General features: G+C 41.1%; 1 long non-coding RNA gene across 3 annotated transcripts in view; it reads left to right on the top strand.

Annotated features, from left to right (window-relative positions):
* Positions 1-3,914, top strand: part of LOC123348676 — a 78,992-nt gene extending 75,078 nt beyond the window's left edge. For all 3 annotated transcript variants that reach the window (XR_006573233.1, XR_006573232.1, XR_006573234.1), the window contains one exon: positions 3,757-3,914. This is a non-coding gene — a long non-coding RNA (uncharacterized LOC123348676). The remainder of the gene's footprint in view (positions 1-3,756) is intronic.
* The last annotated feature ends 23,249 nt before the right edge of the window (positions 3,915-27,163 follow it).

Here is a 27,163-nt window from a genome sequence, read left to right as displayed (position 1 = left end):
TTTTATAAAATCGAGTGCGCGCGGCCACACTAAACACATTAAATCGGTGGTGTGCGTCCATGGTCCGAGGCTAGCGTCGATTTCTGGAGCGTTGCACTGTGGGTAGCTATCCCGTAGCTATCCCATAGTTCCCGCAGCCTCCCCCGCCCCTTGGCATTTCCGGGTTGAGATCCCAGTGCCTGATGGGGCAAAAATCATTGTCGCGGGTGGTTCTGGGTACAGCCTCACCCCTCCCTCCCTGAGCAGCAGACAACCGTTTCGCGCCTTTTTTGCTTGGTGAACTGTGCAGACGCCATAGCACAGCAAGCATGGACCCTGCTCAGCTCAATACCGCAATCGTGAATGTTTTAAACACCTCGCGCACTCCCGTGCAGTCCATGCTGGGGCTCTTTTACGATTCTCAGGAGACTGCATTGTTAACTGTGCTGATGAGCTGTGCGTGGTCACCTGTGCTGATGAGATCTCCACGCTGGGGAAGCAGGAAATGAATTTCAAAACTTCGTGGGGCTTTTCCTGTCTACCTGGGCAGTGCATCCGAGTTCAGAATGCTGTCCAGAGCGGTCACTGGTGCACTGTGGGATACCGCCCGGAGGCCAATACCGTCGATCAGCGGCCACACTAACCCTAATCCGATATGGTAATACCGATACTAGCGTTACTCCTCTCATTAGGGAGGAGTACAGAAACCGGTTTAAAGAGCCATTAAAATCGATATAAGGTGCCTCCTAGTGTGGACGGTTGTGGCGTTAAATCGGTTTTACGCTCCTAAAACCGATTTAAACGCCTAGTGTAGACCAGGCTTAAGGCTCAAGTCACACCTGAACAGCTAAACATTAACCTTGCCCTTTTACACTAAACAGAGTCATGTCACTGGCTCCATCTCTGTTGTTACGTAACAGAGAACAAAACTCCAGTGGGGCATGGTGCTGGCACATAGGTCTCAAATACATGATGTGATTTTTCAGAATCTCTTTTGGGAATAATCATGTACGTGAAATAGCTGATACTTATGATTATGCTATTTCTATGCATGTGTTTTCTTGGGGTACGTCTTCCCTACCCGCCGGATCGGCGGGTAGCAATCGATTTCTCGGAGTTCGATATATCGCGTCTCATCTAGACGCGATATATCGAACCCCGAAAGCGCTCCCATCGACTCCGGAACTCCACCGGAGCGAGTGGCGGTAGCGGAGTCGACGGGGGAGCCGCGGACATCGATCCCGCGCCGTGAGGATGGGTAAGTAATTCGAGCTAAGGTACTTCGACTTCAGCTACGCTATTCACGTAGCTGAAGTTGCGTACCTTAGATCGACCCCCCCCTAGTGTAGACCAGGCCTTAGTATCTGAAGTTATGAATATTAGCTATATTTACTATGTTTCCTCCTGTAACGCCCACAAGGTGAAGGTTCTAACTAGAATATAGGTGGGGGTGATGGACATGTAACTTGCCCATGTGACTCCAAACACCATCTTTTACAGTGAGAACAGATTTCCCTTTACTTGGCAGAAAGCGGGGCCCCGGGTTGGGGGCAGGATGGGGAGGAGTCACATGGAGGGTCACATGGGGAGGTCATGTGCTTCCCCCCCCCCCCATTGTGTCCACCCCATGAGTCCAGTACCAGCAAGAAATGATTTCTACTTGTACCACTGTGCCTCACCCTATCATAGTGGGATGTTTGGATTTGGATTATAGCCAGGGGAAAGTCACACAGCCTAGCTCTGTGCTTTGGTGCCCACTGCCTATTATATCAGCCAATGGTTCCCTGGGGGAACTGGCACAAGTTAGAACAGCCTTTAGGCTGTAAAGCGCTCTGCATCTTCAGAGCTCTGTGCATGTCAGAGCAGTCTGTTACTAATCCACGCATCAAGCACTGTACATAAGAATTAGTTTTATTTTGTGGGTGGGGAAACTGAGACATAGACTAGTTAGGTGACTTGTCCAAACCCACGTGATGCAGTAGCAGGCCTAGGACGTGGGTATAGGCCTAAAAAGTTTGTGGCATCTAGTCCCATGCTTAACAAGATAATTTCACCCCCCCTTGAGAGAATTACAGGTTTATAGTCGTTGTGGACCCATCTATTATCCTCTGCTGCATCTAAGTAAGTCTGCTAGCTTCTCCTGCATCTGCAATCCGAGAAAAAGAACCTGGAGCAAGGAAGGGTGCTCACCGTGCACCTCCCTATTATTGGAGACATTAAATGATTCACATTCCCAATTTATTTTTCGGAAAGGGAGCACTAAAATCAGTTACTAAGAAATTAAGAAGGCTATACTTCCCTAAAGATGTGTTTTATTAAGCAAACAAAACATAAAACCTTCACACTGTCTGTGATTGATTAATGACCTTTTTCAAAGACCCTAATAACAAGAACAATTGAAGAATATTGGAACAATTAAGGAGTTTCTGCACAGGCAGTTCACTTATCAAAATGACTTGGACAGGCATTCAGCTGGATCATTGCACCTTATACCTTAACTACTGTCAAATCAAGTATAACAGCCCACCCATGAAGACTATTTTAAGCACATCAGCAAAATGCCACACTGAACTTTTAGCAGCAATTATAGGTATAAAAGATATTGGCCTTGAGTGATTTAAGATGAACTCTACAACAGCATCTGTCCAGACACTAATCTCTTACCATTTACTATTTTACCTTGTCTTACAGGTATTAGCAGTTAAGTTATATTAGCATTTTCCAGATAAAACCCAGACTTTTGAAAGAGTAAAAGCTAAACTAATCAGAGTGCCACAGAGCTTTTCTGTGGAAAGTCGCACTTTGAAATACCAATTACTAATGTAGGTAATTTGAGGGAGTGGAAAAGCAATTTAGGCCAGATGGCTGCAAAATGAAGTATTCGACTGGCTACTAATCTGCGCTGTCCTAAAAATATATTTTTAACATCATAAAAGTAATGAGGATTTGTTATTTGTTATTATTTGATCAAAATAGCTTTACCACCTCTCTGTTTTTTCGTCACTTTTGTGCACTGGAGAAAGTAGCATTTTAAACACATCCTGCTGCTGGTTGACTTCAAGTTCCACTCTTGCTGAATTCATTCACCAGTTACAGACTCCTCATGAGGACAATAGATTTTGCTGCTACTCTTTTTTTTTTTGTCATTGTAAAGAGGTCAGCAAGACCTTTTATGGTCCATTTCTTTTCTCTCCCTTTGGATACAGCTATGTTTTAAACAGGTTAAAACATGGAAGGGCATATTTCCAGCTGACATCTGATTTCAATAAGCCCAATTTTCCAGGGAAAGCAGCTGCATGGAATCTTTCATGCCTGGAACAAGTTGTGCATGCAAAGTGGGTTTGCAAATATAAAGGCTATAATATGGCCCGATCTTCAGCTGGTGTAAATGGGCATGACACCATTGAAGTTAATGGGGTACCCTGAGGATCTGGCCCTAGGGCTGAAATTCTGGCCTTGAATTTTTTTAGATATGCTTATTTTACAACTTTTTCTTAATCAACAGAACAAGAAGGAAGTGCGTGTATCCACAAAAATCAAAGTCATCCTGATCCCTTGAACTAGACATGTATAAATACAGGATGAATAGGAGAGTTAGTCACGTTAGCCTGGCTTTATTAACCAGACCACATTTCCTTAAACTCTTGGTACCCCTGTTTAACAGATGTAAATCACTCAGAAGCCCGATTAAGAATCACCAATGTTAATTTTGTTTGCTGATTTCCTATTTTTATTCAATAATTTAAATTTTTTTTTTTAAATTTCTGATGTTGACAGTGAAAATATTGAAGTTTAATGAAAGAGAAAATCAAGATGAGAACATGTCTACAAGCTATGAAGTTTCCAGCTTCAAAGGCATAAGACCTTGTTTGAGAAGGATTCTGTTAATGCTGCTCACAGTATGAGTATACTACAAGAAACTAAATATTGCATGTCTGGGGGTATTTTAAAGTTGCCTTTTGTAGAGCTGCTCATAAAACATTGTCACTTTTTTCTGTGAAATATCTATATATCTATATCATCTATATCTATATATATATGACTAAGTGAAAATGTTCATGAAAAACTTTCTCTTTTCATCTAATTTTGATGGGATTTGTGTCAAAAAATGAAACTCCCAAAATAACAAAAAATGTTTTTCAAAAACCAAATACTGAAAAATGTGCTTTCAAGTGTGAAGTTTGTTGACAAAAATCTGAAAAAATCTGCTCCCCCCCTTAACACTTTTGTTTTCTTTGAAAATTTTACTGGAAAGTTAAATATATATTGTTCAAATTTATATTTTCTCATACTTAGCTTTACATTTTAAAGATCTAATTCTATATTCCTTCCATGCTCAACACTCCTGTTGATTTCAGCAGAATCTGTGAGTGCACAAGGAAGATGAGAATGGATGCTGGATTAACAGAACCGGTAAAAATACAATGGGTGTAAAGGTGTTGGAACTAGAGGTGCCGCGGGTACAGCAGCACCCTCTGGCTCAAAGTAGTTTCCATCATATACAAGGTTTACAGTTTGGTTTAATGGCTCTCAGCACCCCAACTATACAAAATGTTCCAGCACCCCTGGGTGAAACCCTGGCTCTACTGAAGTCAATCAGAATTTTGCCATTGAATTCAATGGGGCTAAATCCCTTAAAATGTGATCATTATTCATCAGACAGGTTAGCAAGATCCATCCCTGTAACTGTGATGCATAGAAGATGAAATTCAGTGGGATCAGGACTATCACTTAGAATATATTTGTTACTTGTCCTAGCACCATGAGCCCTAATCTGTTAGTGGCCTTTCCATGCTACTGCACTATAACCATTAAGCAATAGCCGGTATAATATCAAATGTTATCTGTGAATAAGGGTTAAGAATTTCTGAGGAGGATGTTAGCAAAACATCTTCTAGATTCTAAATCCTCTTTCTGCCCCTATACATAGTCTAAGACCATATTCTTTAAACAGGGATTAATTTGAAGGAAATAGTGTTTCCAACTAATGGGAAGTCTGTGCTATGTAAAAGGGAGTTAGGATCCTTCCAGAGGCTATGCAATAGTGTATTTTTTCTCTTGCTCCACTCCTCTGTGCTCTCCTTTCTTTTTACATTATTTTAATGTTTTCTCTGATGAACTTAAATAGTGATTCACAGTATCTGAGTGATTTTTTTTTTAAAGCAGCAAAATGATCAATCCATTTTCCATCCAGAGGACATTCTTATGATGAATTTCAATCTCTGTCAGTCCTTAAATCCACTTTTTCTCAGTGAAAACTCCCACTGGAGTAGATGGAAGAATAGTCTCTGAGCGAGGACTGCAGGACTGAGACCCAGGTTGATGAGAAACAGGCAAGAAAGTACATAAACTCCTGACTGGTCAGGTAATGTAAAAATATCTTAGCTAGCAACAATATTACCAGATTAAGGAGCTAATTATGGCCCACTTTGACCCTTGAAACAATATACAAGGTGCAGTTAGGCAGAGGATCATCTCTCTGAAAGAATGACCCACTATGGGCTTAATCCATTGCCCACTGAAGTCAATAGAAAGAAGATAGGCAAGCAGCAAATAGTACTTGCCGTTGGCTATGTAGTGACTCTTGAGGAGCTACTGTTATTTCTTCACTTTCTTTAATTTATGATACCACCAGCTAGTGTTAACAGGATTATCTCTACTCCATATGCTGTCAACCAGCTTGCACGCACGTTATTGCAAGATGCGTGTTTTATTTATTGCCAACTTATTCTTTGTGTGATTCCCTGTTCTTTCTGCAAAGGGCTACAGCTACAATTTTAATTTGGTTGATGTTGACCTTGTAGTCAACTCTCTAGATAGGTTGAAGGTAAAAACATCTTGCTCTATCCACTAAATTAGGGGAGCTTTTTGTCCACAAGGGACACTGGGTTGCTTTGCTGTGTACATGCAATATAAATCAAAGGAGGAGGCATTATTAATAAATAAGGCATTGGGTAGACTTTGTCTGGAAATCTTGTTTAAAGCACTGATAACTATCCAATAGTTTTTAAATATAGATATATAATTGCCTTTGGGGATTGCAACGCACCATAACTAAAGCACAAGTCTCCGAAAGTGGAAACACGAGTAGAACTGGGGTGAACTTTTTGCAACAAGCAATTCATTCATAGAACATGGGTCCTTTTTTTCTCTTCTTGATTTGTTAGTGAACATTCCATGTTTTCAATGAATTGTTTCATCATACATAGTTATTTAGTGCTTTTTTTCTGTGAATATATTTCAGCCTATGGGTTGTCCATGAGCTGTTGGCTCTCAGGATTGCTTTGACACAGGCCATATGAAAGTCAAGGTTCCACATATCAGTGTTTCTGTTCCTTCACTGGATGAGCAAAACTCATATATTCACTGATATGAATAGCTGGGGAAACAAGGAAGGCGGTGGACTAGGTTGTCAGATGGTATAAACTGTATAGCTGTGTTGATGGAGCTGTGGCTTGAGCTTCATTGGAACTATGCTAATTTATGCTATTTGACAACCTGGCTTTGTATTCTTTCCATGAACATCCTGTAACGTGTGTTGTTTGGATGAACATTCCTGCCAGTTATCTCACTGGGCCAGAGCTTCAGCTTCAGCAAAATGACGTGGCTGCCTTGAAGTCAGTGGAGCTGTATGGATTTCCACTTGCTGAGGATCTGGCCCTTTCACTAGAATATTCATGGACTCTGAACACACAGTAGGGGCAGAAATGCAACTGAATCAAAGATATTTAAAAAATGGAACAAGTGATCATCAGTAATTGTTTGCATTCTTTGTCCTATTGCAATCCAGAATTTGGACACGGTGAGTTATCTATAAAATGTCTTTCAGGGTTTCTACACGGTCTCCTATTTCTAGATCTGCACAACCCAAGGATATGAAAAGGTATCCTCTAAATGACCAAAAATTGGAATTTTAGGGGATCCCGAGCACAGTTATTTCATGTGACAGAACAACAAATTACTTTGGGATAATTTACCAATCTGAACAGTTGAGTCAAGGAGCACCAGTGCATTCAGAGAAGTGGATGAGTTTTTGAACAAAGAATGGCGAGAGAAAATGGAAATGTGGGAAATAGAATGGGTAAGCATGATCAGATTTTCCAAGTGTGTTTCTGTGTTTGCTATTTATAATGAGGGGAAAGCATGGAGGAGAAAAGTGTGTTTTTAAACTCTCTTGTATCAAATCATAATGGCATTTTGGGTTATGTCATTGCAAAGACAGCAAATACTGGATCCTCGTTTAGATGCAGATAAAAAGCAAAGAAATATCCATTCTGCCCGTTGACCAGAAAACAATCCTTGCTTACTGCTGTCCTGATGAGTGACTGATCAGTATATCCATTAAATAGAACTGTCAAATCTCTTGGAAAGCAATGATTAGGGAATTGTTTGTTGTTGTTGTTTGTTTTGTTTTTTAAACAGTGATTTGTTTTGCAGTATTTTCATCATTTTCTGAGTGCACGTATCAGTCATTGAGGAGGTTCTTATTCTCAAAGAAGGAGGAGTGCGAATCACCATTCCTGAACTCAAGTGCAACATCAACCTGCTTTCAAGACACTCATTAAAACTGACCATCTAGAATTGACGCTATTAAGCCTGGCATGCAAAATATGGTCATGCTGGCATGCGTGAGGAGTAGAAAAGAGGATTTGACTTGCTGTATGTCTAACATAAGGTGAGATGGTCTGGGTAGTAGCATAGAGGGATGGAGGTGGCAGGATCTTGTGTGTGGTCAAACCCCCATTTTATGCATGTATCCTTCCCCTTCCTGTAGGAGGAGGAAACCTGCCATTTTCAACCTTCCGAGCATCTTCTCCCGCTGTCCCTGGATCCTGCAAAACCCCTGCTGGATTGAGGATCTATAGCTGTAGAGGGCGCAGGCTAGTGGCAAGAGAGGGAGGACCAAGAAGGTGGCTTTTTGCATTCTCTCTCCCAAATTTACAGGTACAACATCTGTGTATTCCTCTGTGCTGGGAAAATACTCCTCAGTAGGGGCTATGAGGAAGCCCTGGCACTACAGCTCCAGTGGAACCCGGCTGTCTGGGAACCAAAGTGGGGACAAAGGGGTTCCAGAGAAGGCATGGAAGAAATCTGCAAATTCCAGAAATCTACCGCCCATATCTATGCAAGGGGATGGATAATTCAGCCCATGACCCCTATATGAATTAATCTACCACATCATTACAAATTACGCTGGGAATTTTAGCATCCAGCTAGCAATATATATTTGTCATTCCTTTATAGTACGCTCACCAGCTGGGTAACAGAGAATAGGGTGGTAAAGAAAGGCAAACTGCTAACTATGGTTTTTGGGTGGGGGAATATTGTGCAGTTTTAGAATGATATTGCACTCTGTTATATCATTAACCTAAGAATTACCATTACATTAAGGTCCCTGGTTTTAACAAAAGGCTCTAATTAAGGACATCATAGGCATCACAATCTACTGTTTTAGTGGCCTATAGACTAACTATTTTAATATGCTGGCCCTCTGGCAAATTCTCCAACTACAAATCTTTCAGCAGGGTGCACTTGTGTTCTGAATCTCATCTTATCTTAGAAGCATGAACGTTGCAATTAGAAATTCAGAACTCTTTACATCTTAGTAACCATGCATAAAAATTAATTCAAGCAAAATGTAATTTAGAATAATAATAACATGCTTTCCTAATGTTTCCTACATTAATCATGGTTAAGACAGTTACTATAGCAGCACACTGCTGGATTTTATTGAAAATAAAGTAATTCAGTGTGGTACAAGTTCTCTTCAGAAAGCACTGCTGTTTATTTAAGAGAGAGGAGAAGCAGTATGGGGCGGGGGAGACAGACAGAACCGTCTGTTTTTCTTTCAATGAATGTAATGCTTAATAACATATTGATACAAAAGCAGTAGAGCACTATTTATTTTCAGGGAAAGGTTCTGATCTTTGCTATTTGTCATTGGATATTTTTTAAATTTACAGACAGAAACAAAAAATAAAAAAGAAAGAAAAGTGTGCAGACTAAGTTTTCCACCACAATAAACATTAGACCCATGACAAACAGTTCACCCAGGTTATTACCTGTGGGAAAATAAGCCCATAAAATTTTTCAAGCTTACTGATGTTTACTCAAGTCTTTTCTTTTTGTCCTGAGGTGAATGTGCCTACCAGACTCCCAGTTAAGACCCCCTGAGGAACCCGTTAGAGGAGTCAACTTTAATAATAGGCATAGGAGTCAGTGGCCAGGTTCTCTAGTGAATGGTGTAAAGGACTCATGACCTAGCCACAAATGCACAGCAGTTGGGTTCCGGTGTAGGGGGACCCTCTGCTTGGTGCAAATAGGCTGCTTTGTTCTTCTGCATCCTGCCCAGCAGAAAGGGCAGGGTGGGGATGGGGTGGAGTTGCTGTATGACAATCCTCCTCTGGTGGAGAGCCCACAAAGGACCCTTCAGCACTGTCTGGCAGCTCAGCTGACCTTTGGAGTCAGGGAGCTAGCCCTCAGAACCAGGGAGCCATTACTGTCTGCCTAATACCTGACGTGCACTGTCTCAAACAGAGCTCTGGTGGAGGAGGGAATCTTACATAGTAAATTGCTTGACACTAGGGGAACATTCAAAATGTCTTCATTGTGCCCTAGGTTCCTATAAGCTGTAATGCAGTAACAGACTAATTCAGTAGTTCTTGGTTCTTGCACCCTCATGGTAGCTTCTCTCTGCCAGCTTTTCCCGCCTTAAAAGTGTAAATTACACCCGACTTGTTCTCCCTCTGAATGCCAATTCTGTGCACCTGTTTTCCTACTCTTCTCGTCATTTAATTTATACTATTATTTCTATTATTGCTTAATTAAGTTCCTTGAGACTTTTGTGGGAACTGACCCTACTTACACCAGGCTTGTATTTGGTCCTAAAACGTAATATTTGAACTTTTCCTATAGAGAAAATGAGGCAAGAAGTGACTTGCAAGTTTGTGTCATACTTAGTCACAGGAGGTTATACAGGAGAGAAATGTGGCTCTTGGAATGTAATTGAAATTTGTACAGTACTGTGGCCTGGCAAACACTGGATCTTGTGTCGAACCAAAGAAATGGAGGGCCATATCCTTAGCTCTGTTCTGGCCCTTTATGTTGGAAAGGTGATGTTATTGGCCAGCTGGTGAGTCACCCAATGTGGGGGAATCTCTAAATGACGTAGGGCCAATTCCAGGCATATGGGGTTTTGGGGGGGAAATGTCCTAGTGCTGCTGTGCTCCAGCAATCACTAGCTTGTATAATGGCCTTTGGGGGCTCCTAGCAGCCAGTGCAAGTCAGGAGTACTCTAATTTTGCACTGGAGGCCAAATCGTTCTCAGCATAAATCTGTGCTCTTCCCCCACACCTTGTTATTTTCCCTCATGTCCTCACTGAGTACAGCCTGGGACCAGAGCATGAGAGCGACACCTTATATTACCATCCAAAGAAAAACGGAGATTTGGGGACAAACTTACCCATCATCACACAGATTCAGGAGTAGGGTGGCTCAAAAAATGTAATTTATTTTGCGCAAAATTTTTGAAGAAAATATTTTTTTCATTTTCTTGGAATCTTTTGGGTTATAGTTAAACTCCATTTTTTAAATGGACTTTTAATTTTAACCCAAATCATTTTAATGAAAATGGAAAGCTTCACAAGAAAAAATCTAGGTTTCAGAATAGCAGCCGTGTTAGTCTGTATCTGCAAAAAGAACAGGAGTACTGTTCCTTCTCCCCCCAGTTCCTTACATCTCCTTGTCAATTTCTGGAAATGGGCCATTTTCATTACCACTACAAACAGTTATTTTTCTCTCCTGCTGATAATAGCTCATCTTAACTGATCACTCTCCTTATAGTATGTATGGTAACACCCATTGTTTCATGTTCTCTGTGTGTGAAGATATATATATATCTTCCTACTGTATTTTCCACGGCATGCATCCGATGAAGTGGGCTGTAGCCCATGAAAGCTTATGCTCAAATAAATGTGTTAGTCTCTAAGGTGCCACAAGTCCTCCTGTTCTTTTTGAAGAAAAATTTTGTTTTGTCAACACAAAAACAATCACTTTTTGTTGTAAAAGAAGCTGTGATGAAATATTTTTACAAGCTCTACTCAAGAATAAATCGGTGGTGCTTTGGTGGTGTGGCTAAGGATTCCACAAACCTTTTCAGTGTTATAACCAGAGAAATATTGTTGCTCCACACAGCTGTCCTGTTCCACTGATCTTATAGTAACAGTGGTGCATTATTTTTTAAAACGTTTTTTCTTAGTAGTGGAACAATTCCTTGCAATTTCCTGGCTTTATGATGTTTGTGTTTTTTGAGATATCTGCTGTTTTGGGATGAAATAAAGGATATTTAAAAAAAAATCTTAATTCCAGGTCAATAAAGTCTTTTGCCTGGGATTGTGATGTAAACTGGTGAAATACTATAACAGCTCAACATTTTATACTGAGGGCTACAAAGGCCTTTGTAACAGAATGCATTTTTTCATTAGATTTAGTGCTCATTAGAGAGAGGTGGGAGAGGTGATATTCCCATTCTGCAAGCCTAAGTGGACTTTTAGCACCTAAGTTGTTCATGAGATCACTAAATTGTTATCTCAACCACAGCTGTTAATTAGTCACTAAAGAGAATGTACTTTATTTTACATTAACACATTAAATGTGAAGGAAAATAGATTTTTCTCTTTAAATAGCATGTGCATGTTTTCTACAAAAAATGTGGAACTTGGACTTCAGAACCATTTCATTTATTCCCTTTAATTAGTTTTTTTGTGGCCAATTTCTATTTTAATTTATATCCTGGTCATCCCTGCTTTGAAAGTGAGAGCAGAATTTAGCCTGTAATGTTTACTGTAACCCAACCCAATCCTTTTAAAAAAATGAAAATACATAAATTAGGACAGGTTGACTCATTTGCCTCTTCTGATTAAGGAAAGTTTAGACATCAGTTGGAGAACTCCTTAAATGAGGGAGAGATGATGCTATATAGTTAACTGCTGCAGAATACTATTCATAGAAATGTCTCACCATGGCTATGAACCAGATTTTCAAAATTGCTCAGCATCCCACATTCCTCATTTAGGCACACAAAGTCTGACGGGGAGGGGCTGCAAGCTCTTTGAAGGACAGGATTAGAATTCAAAATGACCTTGACAAACTGGAGAATTGGTCTGAAATCAACAAGATGAAATTCAGTAAAGACAAGTGCTATGTCACTTTGGAAGGAAAAATCAAATGCACAAACACAAAAAGGGAGTTATAGTGGATCAGAGATTAAATATAAGTCAACAATGTGATGCAGCTGAGAAAAAGTCTAATATAATTCAAGGATGAATTAATGGGCATGTCATATGTAAGATACGGTACGTAACTTTCACTCTACTCAGCACGGGTGAGGCCTCAGCTGGAGTACTGTGGCCAATTTTGAGAACCACACTTTAAGAAGATGTGGAGAAATTGAAAAGCATCCACAGGGAGCTACAAAAATGCTAAAAGGTTTAGAAAACCTGACCTACTGGGAAAGATTAAAAAAACTAACCTTGAGGGAAGAAGACTAAGGGGAAACCTGATAGTCTTCAAATATGTTAAGGACTGTGGGATGAGGTACACAAACATCACACTGGGCCCAAAGTGGTTAAAAGATGATGTTGGCATCAGGTCAAGGATGCTCCAGCTGGAGAAGCAGGTTCAATGGAGTTCAGAAGCCCAGGTAAAGGGTGGTGGACAGACTGCAGGAGAGAGGACTCCTTCTCCAGCAAGACAGGCAGATGGTTGAGCCTGAGAGGGGACTACAGAGCAGGTAAAGCCCACCAGCAGTGCCTTCTCCAACCACCAGCCACTTTGAGATCATCAGGGCCTTGCTCACTTGGAGCTTTTGTTGTTGTAGTTGAAAAACTATGTGGAATATAAGGGCCATGCCCCAAACTGAAGGGACATATTGGTAGGAAATAGCCCAAGGAAGCAGACTTGCAGGCCTCTGTTGTTGCTTCTTACAGAACTCTGGGCTGGGACGCAGTGGAGAGTGAAGGCCCAGGTTCCATGTTGTACCCCATGAGGGCTGAGGCCCAGGTATGAGTGGGAAGTCAAAGACTCCCAGCTTCAAGTCAGAAACAGATATTTCTACTGCCCTGACAGAGGGACAAGGATGCATTGACCACTAAGTTGCCCTCCTCTCCAAGCTGCCCAACAGAGGCTGTTATAAAGTGGTAGATGATCAATTGTTCTCCATGTCCACTGAAGGTAGGAGAAGAAGTAATAGGAGCAGCAAGGGAGACTGAGATTAAACATTACAAAAAGCTTTCTAACTGTAAGGATAGTTAAGCACTGGAATAGGCTTCCAAGGGAGGTTATGGAATACCCATCATCTGAGGTCTTTAAGAACAGGTTGGACAAACATCTATCAGGTATAGTCGAGGTACACCTGGTCCTGCTGGATTGCAGGGGGATTGACTAGATGACGTCTTAATGTCCCTTCCATCCCTATATTTCTATGACTCAAAGCCCAGGGAAGTCAATGGAAAGAATCCCCTGAAGTCAATGGGCTGTGGGTCAGGTCCCTAATTATTAGGTTAGGTCTTGTCTAGACACAAATGTTGCATTGCTTTAACTAGCTAGAGCAGACTTGTTTAGGGAAAGCCCCGGTGGGCCGGGCTGGTTTGTTTACCTGCTGTTCCTCAGCCCACACCGCTTCCAGCAGCTGCCATTGGCCTGGAGCAGCAAACTGCGGCCAGTGGGAGCCGCGATCGGCCAAACCTGCAGACGCGGCAGGTAAACAAACTGGCCCGGCCCACCAGCGGCTTTCCCTAAACAAGCAGTGTCCCAAGTTTGGGAAACACTGAGCTAGAGCACTACGTTGCTCCCAGTTATACCAGCATCACTTATTCTTGGATGGGAAGGGAAGGGAAACAAGGAATATCAATATAAGACATCCTTATACTGATATAAGTGTGTTCACACTAAGGGTTGTACAGGTGTAACGATATCAGTTTAAATAAAATCACCCCTTACTTACTTATTACTAATTGAAATAGCTATACTGGTACAAGATCTGTGTATAGATCAGGCCTAAGCATGTGTGCACAAAGCCTTATAGCCTTACAACTACACTGTCAAGGAGCCAGCTGCAACAGAGTCAGTCTCCTAGCAACACACTCAACACAGCTGACCCTGGTAGGAGTCGCCTGATTGATTGATCTTTCTGATTGGTGGAGGAATGACGCTAGCTACTACTTGACCCAGCAGTAGCCAGAGCTCACCGGCTGCTCAGTGCAATCCATGCCTGCAACTGTGCTTGGTCCTGCTGCTTCTGCCTGCTCCTGTGCCTTCTTCAGGCCCTGCATTTCTCCATCCTTGACACTCCTGGCTCTGCATCCTGGCTACATCTTCAGATCACCCATTGCCTCTAACCATTGGGCATGACCACCTGTGTCCCAGTCATATCCCTCTCTCACTCCCTGCACTCTCCTGACTACATTTTGGTAGCTATCCAGAGCTCTCAAAAGAGGTTGTGAGCGGACAGCAATGGGGCATGGCACTGTGCCCATATGTCTACCAACCAACCGGAATCGCCTTACAGGATCTGACAGTGGGTGTGTTCCATCTGGGCACCACTGGTGCACTCTAACTATAACACTGGGATCCAAGAGGCATTGTGGTCCCCTGTGCTCTTGCTACTGTAGTCTGGCACCATGCTGACAGTGCCCCTTTAAGGAGTCCCATTTTCTTCTCTAGGCATTTCATATTCTTTTGTATTCACAAAGCTTTTATTTTCCTTCTGACCACAATCAAAGCAGGAACTTTTCTTTGAAACACTTTTTGTAACACTGCAATTCACATCTGAATGAAATATCTCTTAAGGCTCATGTGACACACAAGAGGTAATAGCAGATAAAAGAGAAAATGGATAGACTGTAAAACAGCACCCAGAAGAAAAGTCGTTTTCTGCAATTCCTAAATAAATTGCTCTCTAATTCACAAATAATGCAGTACATATTTAGGTTGTCATAAAGAATGATTACTGAATGCAGAGTCTGGAATTCATAATAAAAGAAAAGCATATAAGGAATTGCTGGGAAAAGCTGAGCTATAAAAATATGGAACTTGTAATATTTAACTGCTTTCTTTCATAAATCATGTGCCGATAAATGCAAAGCAATGGAGAGTCAGCAGTAAAATAGATGCTTTAAGGAAAATAAGGATTTAACATATTTTTTTCATAAATTTTATTGCATAAAGAATGGGTATAATGTTCCTATTTTACCTGTGGTTTATTTTTTTTTTAAAACCTGTGTGTACCACTTCTCTGTTAAGGACTTTGGTTTCAACTGTTGTTAATCCAACAGGGGAGTTTATGGGTCCCTCCACATACTCTGCGGGTTCCTCAGCTAGTGCCATCTGTTGTTCCTTATTTCACCTATATCGATTAATTTAGATGAATTTACATATTTATTTTTAAAAGAAAAGCAAGGAAGGGTTTTCAGGCCTAAACCTGCTATTGTTTACATTAATAGCAAAACCCTTATTGAGTTCAACAGAAACAGGATTGAACCCTGAAATGCTAATAGCCATATTCCCCACTGAGATATGCTGGAGCGGCAGGCTCAGCACTCTTATGCTTTGTTTCTAGAGCATTGCAAGGGCATAGATCACCCACCAGTCTTGTCCACCAATACGCGTAAATAGGCCAAAATGGGTTGTGCTTGTGCTGCATGGAAAATTCCAGTTTCATGAAGAAGTAGTGGTCTGTTGCAGGCAGATCCCATGATAAAGTCCTGTTTTAACCCTGTTAAAGCAAAGGCTTGGAAAATTGGCTTGGCCTGAAAATTGCCGTATTTACTCTAAAGGTGAAGGGAAACTGTTTCTGCAAAATTTGAAGAGAACTTTTAAAAAGGGCATTAAAGTGAATTTTACGTGTCTGAGTTTGCTCCCACTGAAATCAATACAACTTTGCTGCTGACATAAATGGGAGCAGAAGCAGCCCTAAATTTGTACCCCTGCTTTCATACACATAGCGGGTAGAAAGTAAAAGGGTAAGCAAGTAAAAGCTGCGTTATCCAGCACTTTACCAACCGGAAGGTTCTAGAAACCAGTATTTCTGATATCCATTAAAAGTCCAGTTGGTGCGGGCCTGGCAGGCTCCCTGGGTGGCTCCCTGGAAATGGTGACATGTCCCTGCTGCTCCTAGGTGGAGGAATGGCCAAGGAGGCTCCATGCGTGGCTCCCACCTTGCCCCATCTCACCCCAAGCACAGGTTCCGCAGCTCCCATTGGCTGGGAACCGCGGCCAATGGGAGCTGCGGGGGTGGCACCTGCAGACGGAGGCAGCGCACAGAGCCACCTGGCCGCATCTCTGCCTAGGAGCAGCAGGGACATGTCGCCGCTTCTGGGGAGCCGCCCAAGGTGAGCACCGCCCAAGGTGAGCACCACCCAGATCCAGCACCCTGAAACCCCTCCCATCCCCCAGCCCTGAGCCCCCTCCAGCACCCAAATTACCTCCCTCCATTGGTAAATATAACTCTTAGTTAACTGGAATTTTTCACTTACCGGTACCCCCCATTTCCCCAACATGCTGGATAACAGAGCTTTTACTGTACATATTTCCAAGCTTTTAGTAAGCAATGAGCCCCCCCCCCAAAAGGGTGGGGGGTTTGTGAGGAAGAAGAAGTTGTCTAATACGTTATGTAATTATATGGTTCCACCTGGTAACATTGTGATGCTTTGAAAGTTACGTGGTTGATTATCATATTTATTAACCCCTTATTTCAATTTCTGGCAGGGCATGCTCATTGTTGTTTCAGGATCTACATGAAAATCTGCTTGTACCAGTGATACCAGGTGCCTGGATACAGCTGAGACAGAATTTCTTTGAATTGGCTCAAAGGAAAGGTAGAGAGGCTGGAAGGACCATGGGAAGTGTGAGTATTTGCCATTCTGTTTTGATAGATCAGCTCATTTAATGGCTGCTGATTCTTGACATAATCCTTCAGTCCTTTCTCTAGCTAAACTCCCATTGGTCTCAATGGCGGTGGTACTGAGCGAAGGACTGAAGAATGAAGTTCTTTGTTAGCAATCCCAGGCTGCTGTTGGCTCACTGAGCTTGCTGTGTCTTAGGCCTGGTCTACACTGGTGGAGGGGAATCGATCTAAGAATCGAGAATAGCGTAGCTGCAGTCGACGTATCTTAGATCGACTTAGTATCACTTACTTCGCATCCTCGCAGTGTGGGATCAACGGCTGCTGCTCCCCCATCGACTTTGTTTCTACCTCTCGCCGAGCTGGAGTTCAGCAGTCAATGGGAGAGTGATCAGGGATCAATTTATCATGTCTACACTACATGCGATAAATCGATCCCCGATAGATCGATCGCTACCTGCTGATCTGGCGGGTAGTGTAGACGTACCCTAATTAATCTTTCCTCATATGGAAGCTGTTCCATACTCTTAATCATTTTTGTTACCCTTTTCTATACCTTTTCCAATACCAATATATCTTTTTGAGATGGGGTAACCAGATCTGCATGCAGTATTCAAGATGTGGGCTTACCATAGATTTATATAGAGGCAATATGATATTTTCTGTCCCGTTCTTAATGATTCCCAACATTCTGTTCGCTTTTTTGACTGCCGCTGCACATTGAGTGGGTGTTTTCAGAGAACTATCCACAATGACTCCAAGATCTTTTTCTTGACTGGTAACAGCTAATTTAGATCCCATCATTTTACATGCATAGTTGGGATTATGTTTTCCAATGTGTATTATTTGCATTTATCTGCCATTTTGTTTCCCAGTCACCCTGTTTTGTGAGATCTCTTTGTAACTCTGCAGTCTGCTTTGGACATAAATATCTTGAGTAGTTTCGTATCATCTGCAAATTTTGCCACCTCACTGTTGGCCCCTTTTTCCAGATCATTTATGAATATGTTGAACAGTACTGGTCCCAGTACAGACCCCTAAGGGACACCGCTATTTACCTCTCTCCATTCTGAAAACTGACCATTTTTTCCTACCTTTTATTTCCTATCTTTTAACCAGTTACTAATCTATGCGAGTTTTAGTATTCCGGCCTTTTAGCTGGAAAACAAGTAGTTCCTCCTACAGAGTTCTACTAGTTTGCAGAGATACGCACGTGGTGGGGCTGGTCCTGTTATTATTGACTCTCCTGTTCATTAAAGTCTGGATTTTCAAATCTTTATTTTTTATGTAAGGCCCCTGGTGAGTTGTGACATCTTCCCTGCATGAGCAACATTTTTAATCAGTGGCAAAGCTGCACAATGCAAGCTGGCTGCTCCTTGCCTCCTCTAAAGCAAAAGGGTGGGTGGTGGGAGGAAGCATTACATTTAAAAACCCAGAGCCTCCCATTCCAGCTCTCAAAGTGGTGTTCAGCATGATCTACAGGAAAAAATAATGTGCTGCATCTTTCCATCAGTATCAAGTGGATGTCGCACCTTTTCTCTCTCTTCTCTGAAAAAAATCATTATCCCATCAGAATGTTCAGACTAAGTTGAGAGGCAGTGGTTATTGAATGCTTCCTGCTAACTTCATTTTGCAAGCGGGTGGCAGTTACAATAGCTTGAGCCCCATGCAGCATTTCATGAGAAATTAGAAAAGAAAACTGGGTTCAAATAAAATAAAAGGGGAGGTTTTATTATTGTGAGTCCCACACAAGCTTGTTGTCTGAATAGAGGATGGACCTTTTTATAAGGTCAACTGTCAGGTTTAGTCTCTAGAGTTTCTGTTTCTGGCAAACAGTCGACTGCAGCTGTAATTTTTTAAGCATGGATTATTCTCAAATATGCAGCTTAGTAGAGCCAAGTATATAAAATTCTGTGGTAAATAGTTCATTTATTAAAATGATTGGTAGTAAAGGGGTGATTAAGCCCCGACTAAGTTCGAGCACCCATTATGCCATGCACTGTACAAACGTATAGTACTGAGAGTTCTTGTCTATGAGAGGATGATCCGTGGGTAGGGCATTAACCTAGGACTTGGGAGACCTGCATTCAAGTCCCTGCTCTTGCACAGACTTCCTGTGTGACCTTGGGTAAGTCACTTAGGCCTGGTCTAGATGGCAAGTTAGCGTGCAGCAAGCTGGGCTGCAAGTCTACAGTGCCCTAGTGTGTCATGCACTAACTGTCCATATGGACCTTGGTACTGCACACTAAAATTTTCATAGTGTGCTTTAATCTACTCTTGATCTGAAACAGCAGTAGGTCAATGCACACTTGGGAACCTTTAGTGCACAGTAGCAAAGGGTACGTCTATACTTACCGTCCGGGTCGGCGGCTAGCGTTCGACTTCTCGGAGTTCGATATATCGCGTCTAATCTAGACGCGATATATCGAACTCCGAACGCGCTCCCGTCGACTCCGGAACTCCACCACCGCGAACGGCGGTGGCGGAGTCGATGGGGGAGCCGCGGACTTCGATCCCGCGGCGTCTGGACGGGTGAGTACTTCGAACTAAGGTAGTTCGAGTTCAGCTACGCTATTCGCGTAGCTGAACTTGCGTACCTTAGTTCGACCTCCCCCCTTAGTGTAGACCAGGCCAAAGTCCACATGAACAGGTAGTGCATGATACACAAGTGCACTTTAGATTTACACACCCAGCTTGTTGCACTACTTAGGCCTTGTCTACACTACACTACTCCATATGTAGCTAAAGTCGACGTACCTTAGGTTGACTTTCTGCGGTGTCTACACCATGCTGGGTTGATGGGAGACACTCTCCCGTTGACTTACCTTACTCCTCTCCAGTGGAGTACCTGAGTCGACCCGAGAGTGCTCTGGGGTCAATTTAGCGGGTCTTCATTTGACCCGCTAAATCAACCCCCACTGCATTGATCACAGCATTTATCACCATAAATGTAGACATAGCCTAAGTGTCCAGCTAGACAAGCCCTTAGTCTCTCTATGTCTCAGTTCCCCATCTGTTAACTTGGGATAACAGCACTTCCCTATCTCAAAGGGGTGACGTGAAGATAAATATATTAATGATTGTGAGGTGCTCAGATACTGTGGTACCTTAGCTAGAAGAGATTACAGTCTAAACAGACAAGACAAAGGAAAGGTGGGAGAAAGGAAGTATAACTATCCCCATTTTGCAGAAACACAGAGAGATGTACAGCCAGGATTTCCAAGGAGTTCAGCACACTGGTGCCCTGAGCAGACCAGGCTCAGTTGTGGGTGCTGTTGAAGACCTGGCCCTTTTAAATGACTTGCTCAAAGTCATATAGGATGTCCAAGGCAGAGGAGGAATTGAACCAAGATTTCCTAACTCCCAGTCCAGGGCTTTAACCATAAGAGCCTATTCCAGCTTTATAATAGTCAGGGCTGGCTCCAGGCCCCAGCACGCCAAGCTTGTGCTTGGGGCGGCATGCCGCGGGGGGCGCTCTGCCGGTCGCCGGGAGGGCGGCAGGCAGCTTCGGTGGACCTCCCGCAGGCGTGCCTGCGGATGCTCCACCAGAGCCGCGGGACCAGCGGACCCTCCGCAGGCACGTCTGCAGGAGGTCCACCGGAGCCACAGGACCGGCGACCGCCAACCGCCAGAACGCCCCCCGCAGCGAGCCGCCATGCTTGGGGCAGCAAAATTGCTAGAGCTGCCCCTGATAATCGTGGCTGCTTTATATCCTTTTGTAACTAAAGACATTGAAAATATCCAGCTTGGATATTCATGGGCACAGTGAAAGAAAATATTTTGTTTTTGTTAGTGTTTAATCCTCTTTCACTCCAAATACCTGCCTTCTGGATATATGATGAAGAATATGAGATACTATACAACATTAGGATGATATGCAGCTATTTTAAAAATATTATCCACTAAATCCTTTTCTTATTGACACAAGTGTCACCATCCCTCAAAACAGATAAGAAGGGGACATTTTTAGATGATTAAATCAACTGCAAACCTCTCATTCTCTACTATATATAGGGAAAAAAATGAAAAGACCCTTCTTAGATACAGATGTCTAAATCAGCAAGTGCCTTTCACTTCATACTTTTAGCTCAGGGGATAATATTTTTATGTCAGAAGTTTTGAACGTAAGCTCTCAACCTTACTTTCAAGTTCACAGTAATATCGTGTAACCCCATATGCGTGAGTATTGGCAAGAAATGTGTCTGTTTAAAAACCTCTAAGAGACTAGAGTGTGCTTTTGACCAAAACTTAATTGAACCTGGTAATGAAAGTAATGCTAACCACATTATTAAATTTGTAGAAAATTGTATCAAGGAGAAGCACATGGCTGGGGGGTAGGTGATGCTTCCTTTGGATATTGGTAACTGTTGGCCCAATCCGCCTAGGTAATAGGATATAGACTTAAGAATGTCTATTATTATGGTATATAATCCCATGATGTGCCAAGTGCTCTCAACTCCTACTGACTTGAAGACACTCAGCATTGCTCAGGCATTGTTAGGCACCTCCCAGCACAAGCAAGGACTGTATGAGCGAGAAAGAAGCTCATAAGTTTTTGTGTTGCCATTAGAGCACCAAGATGATTTTGTAGCCTTATATCTTTTTTTTTTCATGTTACAGTTTTTGCATATTTAATGGTTACAATTTTTAAACATGTTGTAAATTTTGACATTACATAAATATGACAGCTTGAAATATCCACCACAGGAAGCATTACTAATATCATTTTGCGAAGAAATGCAATATGATTTTCAAGTTCAGAAGGCACTTAGAAAAAGCTTCCAAAATGGTAGCCATCTTGGCATTCCTTCTCAAAAGAAGAAAGTCCCCACAGATATCTTTGAACATTTTAAAACTTGGGTTGAGGATGGATTTTTTCGCCATTAAAATATCAAGTTGGTAAAGCTTTGAAAACATCGGTGGTAACTTCTGCTTCTGCCCAAGGAAAGTAACCAGAATGAGCAATGCAGTTGAAATTTTCTTAAGATGTTAAGGCTTGTTTTCAGTAGGAAAAGCCTATTTGAGCATAAACAGTTTACAGTATGTAATGAAATGAATAATGTAATCCCTGTGGAAGATGGACTTTTTAGCTGCATCTTCCACAGAAGGTAAAGAGAATCATTAAAAATACATTTGCCACTGATAGGTTGAATTCATTTTAGCTGGCATAAATAGGACAGATGAGCTATTCAAATGTCTGATGAGTACCATATAATGAAATATTTATCCCCTTCTCATGGTCACTGCATGAGAGGCCAATAATTTGTTTTCTCTCAGCAATAGTATTTGTGGCACTTATAATAAATTATACATTGCAAGCTCACAGACTTCACCCCTTTTCTATTTACCTGTCTAGTCTGAGATCTCATTCATCAAAACTTAGCTGGTTCTGGGACAAAAGTGAAGCTTTAAATTCATGTATTTTAAAGAATCATGGATTTTATTATGCATGACTATACTAGAGCACCATGGACTAAGAGTAATGCACATGTGCCCTTCAGAGCTGTACAATGGAGAAAGGAGGAATATGTGTTTGATAGAGATACAAATGTGTGTGTGACAGAGATCAGCCTGAGTCATGAAGTCAGTATCAAACACTTATTTAGAATCAAATCTCTGTAGAGTTCCAAGTCTGTTCAGGTTTTGCCTCTGATAGACACAAATGCCATGAAATTTGGGTGTGATTATGACCCTTAAGTGCCCCAAATTTCTATTGTAGATAGAGTTCAGATTCTGGTTCAGAAATGTAAATCCTATTTATGCACAGTACATTACTTTGCAATAGTGCCAAGGGCTATAGCAAGAAACTTTAGGATGAAATAAAGAAAAGTATTCTGGAGAAAATTGGAAAAACATTCAGCTGATGGGGTGTGTGTGTGTGTGTGTGTGTGTGTAGATATATCTATAGTACGGATAATCCTGCCCTCACCAGGCAGGTGACTTACTAGATGACCTGATAGATCTTTTTTTATTTCTGAGATTGTATAATCTTTTTTTTTTTTGCTATATCTCTTCATGAATGTATAAGGGAGTAACTCATAGGTGAAAGTGAGAGTAGTCAGAATTCACCCGACTCACTTGAAACTAATAGGAGTTCTGAGCACCTCACAGGTAAGGACTTGGATATTTATCTCCTTTCTATTCAGAGTGGAATGTACTAGTCCTTGCAGCAGTTAAATATCCCCAGATGAGAGTCCTTGAAGTACTTAGACGTAAACATAGGTACTGGATTGCAGTACTAAAGAGAGGAGGGTATGTTTCAAAGACTATAGCAAGCTAGGTTCTGGGGATGGCTAGAAAATGGATGAAACCATCATTACTTTACATCTCCAATGTATACTTCTTTTTTCATTCTAGGATCTGGATCAATGAGGGGAAAATATTTTCTTTCAGTTGCCAAGAGCAGGGTCAACCAATGTCTCACTAATTCTGGAGACTGTTAGTGAAACTCCCACATGAATATCCATCCCCTTTGAACTAAACTTCTGTGCAGACAGCATATCCACACGCATAAGTAAATGGAAAGTAACAGGACCTCAAAGTCCTTTACTGTTGTGAATTGGATGTTCCATGTTTAAATGATGAAATTCAAAGTTGTTTGTCTTACTTTCTGCAGAAGTTCTTGGTGCTCAGTGATGAGATAAGACCACCACTTGCCTCAGTTACTCAGGAAACTTTAAATCGTTCAGTGTGTTCAGGAAGCTGACAAAGTTAATTATTTTCTGCCCAAAAAGTCTTTAGGGATCTATCATCTCTGCCTGTAAATTAATTTTTCATGACAAAATCATTCAAGATGGACAGCTTGAAGGATTTTAAAATGACTTTCTGCTTGGGAGATACAAAGAAAATAAACCTAATGCCTTTCCCAACCACCCCAATATGAAATATCATCTATCTTTCAACCCTATGATCAAACAGGAAGGTTGGATTTGTGGGTTTTCTCGTGCCCCGAAGAGGTGTAATTTATGATTAGCAGTATATCTGTTGAGAAGCTCCACTGTCAGGGTTCTATTACATGTGGAACATAGTGTTTCAATCATTGGTCAGTTTTCTATATCATTTGAGTTGCATACATTTTGGGAATGCCATATTTCAGTCTCTCTCACAAAACCCAAAATAGGGAAATCCATCATTTTTTTTTTGTTTGATGCCCTCTTGGGGCCTTATCCCAAAGAATTTTTATGCATTATTAAAAAGGTAATTTTGAGGGTTATATTTCTCAAAGCATCCTCTAAATTTGCACCAACAAATCAGGTAGTAAAATTGTGTTAGTAATGAATACTTACAAAGAAAGAAGAATATGGCCTCCATGAATGACAGTGGATTGAGTTGGCCAAATATATTCATCAACGTATTTTTGAATCACTTTTTGTATTATGTAAACAGATCTAGGTTTCAATTTGTACTTCTCAAAGAATATGAATTAACATTTCAATAAATATTTTAAAATGTCAATAAACATTAAAAAGTATCAGACATACCATAGAAAAACAATTAGCTTTTCTCAAACTGTAATCTTCTACCACATTCTACAAAGACAATACAATGAAACACATTTTTGATATTACAAATAGGTATTTCTTTTTCTCTTCGTCTAGATAACAAAAACATCATTGTTACATAAAAGTAGGTATTCAACCTCCTGCCATAGTCACGACATCAAAAGATTTTATAAACTTTTTGACGCACAAAATGAGAACTAAAACCCTCTTAACTGATTTTAAAACTTGACAGAGGTAACAGAGCATAAAGAATGTATTATTAGAACTGAACAAACAGAGTCAGCTGTTTATATGTTGAAAGATACCTACGTATAAAAAAAGCTGCTTCTTCGCACAGAGATTATTCAAGAACTGAACCCAAAAAGAATCTAGATCATTTGCTATATGAATTGCATGTTAAAAACCCAGGAGAATGCACAAATAATTTTCATGTTGAAGGCAGCACACTTACACCTGTCTTAGCTTTCCGCAATAAAGTGGACTCCAGAATTCAGCTATCCACTCAGCTGTGCCACTGTTGCCTTGTATTGTGGTCCTTTATATATAAAGGACCACAATACAAGTATATATATATATATATACGTTTCCTACAAAACTAGCTATGTAAAATATAACACCGATTCTCTCCTTTACATAAATTTGTCTTAATAATTATATTCCTCCCTCTAGTTTTAGGAAGAAATTCCCCTATGACCAGTTTATTTGGCAATTGTCCATTAACACCTTCCTCCAAAGCATCTGGTAGTGCAAATGGTGGCGTCTCTGTCTCTTGAAGTCTTTAAATCAAGACTGAATACCTCTCTGGAAGATATGCTTTAGTCAGACACAAGTTACTGGGCTCAATACAAGGATAACGGGGTGAAATTCTATGGCCTGTGTTATGCAGGAGGTCAGACTAGATAATCTAATGGCTTTAACCTGTGTCTCTACTGAGCAGTAACAGAGGCAGAATGCTGAACTAGATGGATCCGTGGTCTGATTCAGGATGGCAATAATGTTCCCATACTCTCACTCCTCTCCAAATGGATTAAAAACGGGTTGCTATTCTGTGCAAAAGAATTATTGTATGATCTAAGCACTACATAGTGCTTCCTTGGCCTATGTTAAATATGTTAGAAGAGTTGAAGAGAATAGCAAAATGATTCATTTTAAGTCTAGGTTAAGCTATAAAATACAGCGACTGGAAGTAATTGCACAGTAATTGCAACGTAACTATGGTCACTTGATGATAAAGTGTAACCACTGCAGTACTGCACTTGAAGAGGATGTAATCTATGCTCTTTTCCGTGAGGGGACAGATTGACAGGGAGGTAATAAGGCTATGGCAGCAGCAATAGACTTGCTGAGTCCTTGAGTCTCTTGTGCAGTTGTGTTAGGAATCTGTGTAGGAGCATAAAGGAGATGGCTACCAGAGCTTTCTTATCCACACTGACCAAAGTCCTCACCCCTGTGAAGCTGTGTGTAGGGCCAGACAAAACCAAGTTCTTTGTCTTCTGTACAGACACACAAACTTTCAGAGGCTCGTCTCCCTATTGTGTGGTCTCCCTAATCTCAGGCACACACTGGTTCCTACGTTTTGCAGATGCAAGCACCTCTGTACAGATTTTAAATACCTGTATCCATGCTTTCCATAATTTAATATCTGCACGTGTAAGAATTTACATCTGCAAATCCTGCTGTCCTCTGTGGGTCATGTGAAGGCAGTTTCTAATACTTGTGCATGTGCAAATGTCAGATTACATGAAGTAAGCATACTATGCATTAGAAATGTTAGAACACATGGTGGTGCTTTCACCATCAAGGCTGAAATGCAAATATACACATGAGCCTATAGAAGAACATGCTATTGGAAATAGAAAGGTGGTCGGCCTTTCAAAATATAGGCCTCCCTGTCTGTACATTTTGCATGTATAATTAGGGAGATTACTCTCATGATCGGACCCTATGTGTTGCTATATGCTCAGCAATTACCCCTACTGTAAAAGTTACTGCCACAAGCCAAGCTGAAACAAATGTATTCTTGCAAAATAGAATGCAAGAAGCATATTAAAGAATCCACACTTTGAAAGGGCTAATCTCTTTCACTTTGGTAATGCAGGTGTTTAAATTCCAAGCCCCATTATTCGGAAGCTGTTGCAAAGTACTGAACAGAACCGGGCAAAAGCAAACTACCATTTATCCTCTCATAATTCAGGGTGAGGGAATTACATCTCTGTTTTGAAAATGCAGACATGAGAATATAGTAAAATGTGAGTCCACAGCTTTGATTCTGTCTATTCTCTATGCTGAAGAAGTAGAGAATGGTTTAAAATAGGAAATGCATGTACATATGTTAATTTAACATATCTTGTTTCCACACAAAGTAGTTTTAATTGAAAACTGTCTTCTTGACTTTCTGAGAAAAGTGAGTATCATTACGATACAGATAGTATTAAAATTATTCTGGTTATAAATGATTACTTCTATTCTGCAGTTTAAAAATTGCCTGAATCCATTTTCTTTTTTATCTAATTTTTTTAATGTCCTCTACTAGCAGGTATGTGCGGGAGCAATCTGTATATCTATAAATGCTAAAATATTACATTTGAATGAACCCATCTAGTAAGCCATTTTCAGGAGCAGTTATTATCATGTCGTTTGTAGTGAAAACATATTAAAACTTAAATTGTTCAAAAGCATAAACAAGCAAAGAATATTATGGCACTGTTTACCAACAGATTTATAATTACAAAATAAATTAACCATGAAATGAAACACTTTTAGTTTGCTGCAATAATGCTAT

This window comes from Mauremys mutica, chromosome 13, assembly GCF_020497125.1.
Source record: "Mauremys mutica isolate MM-2020 ecotype Southern chromosome 13, ASM2049712v1, whole genome shotgun sequence".
NCBI classification, from domain to species: domain Eukaryota; kingdom Metazoa; phylum Chordata; order Testudines; family Geoemydidae; genus Mauremys; species Mauremys mutica.
This window is presented reverse-complemented; position numbering and strand designations above follow the sequence as displayed.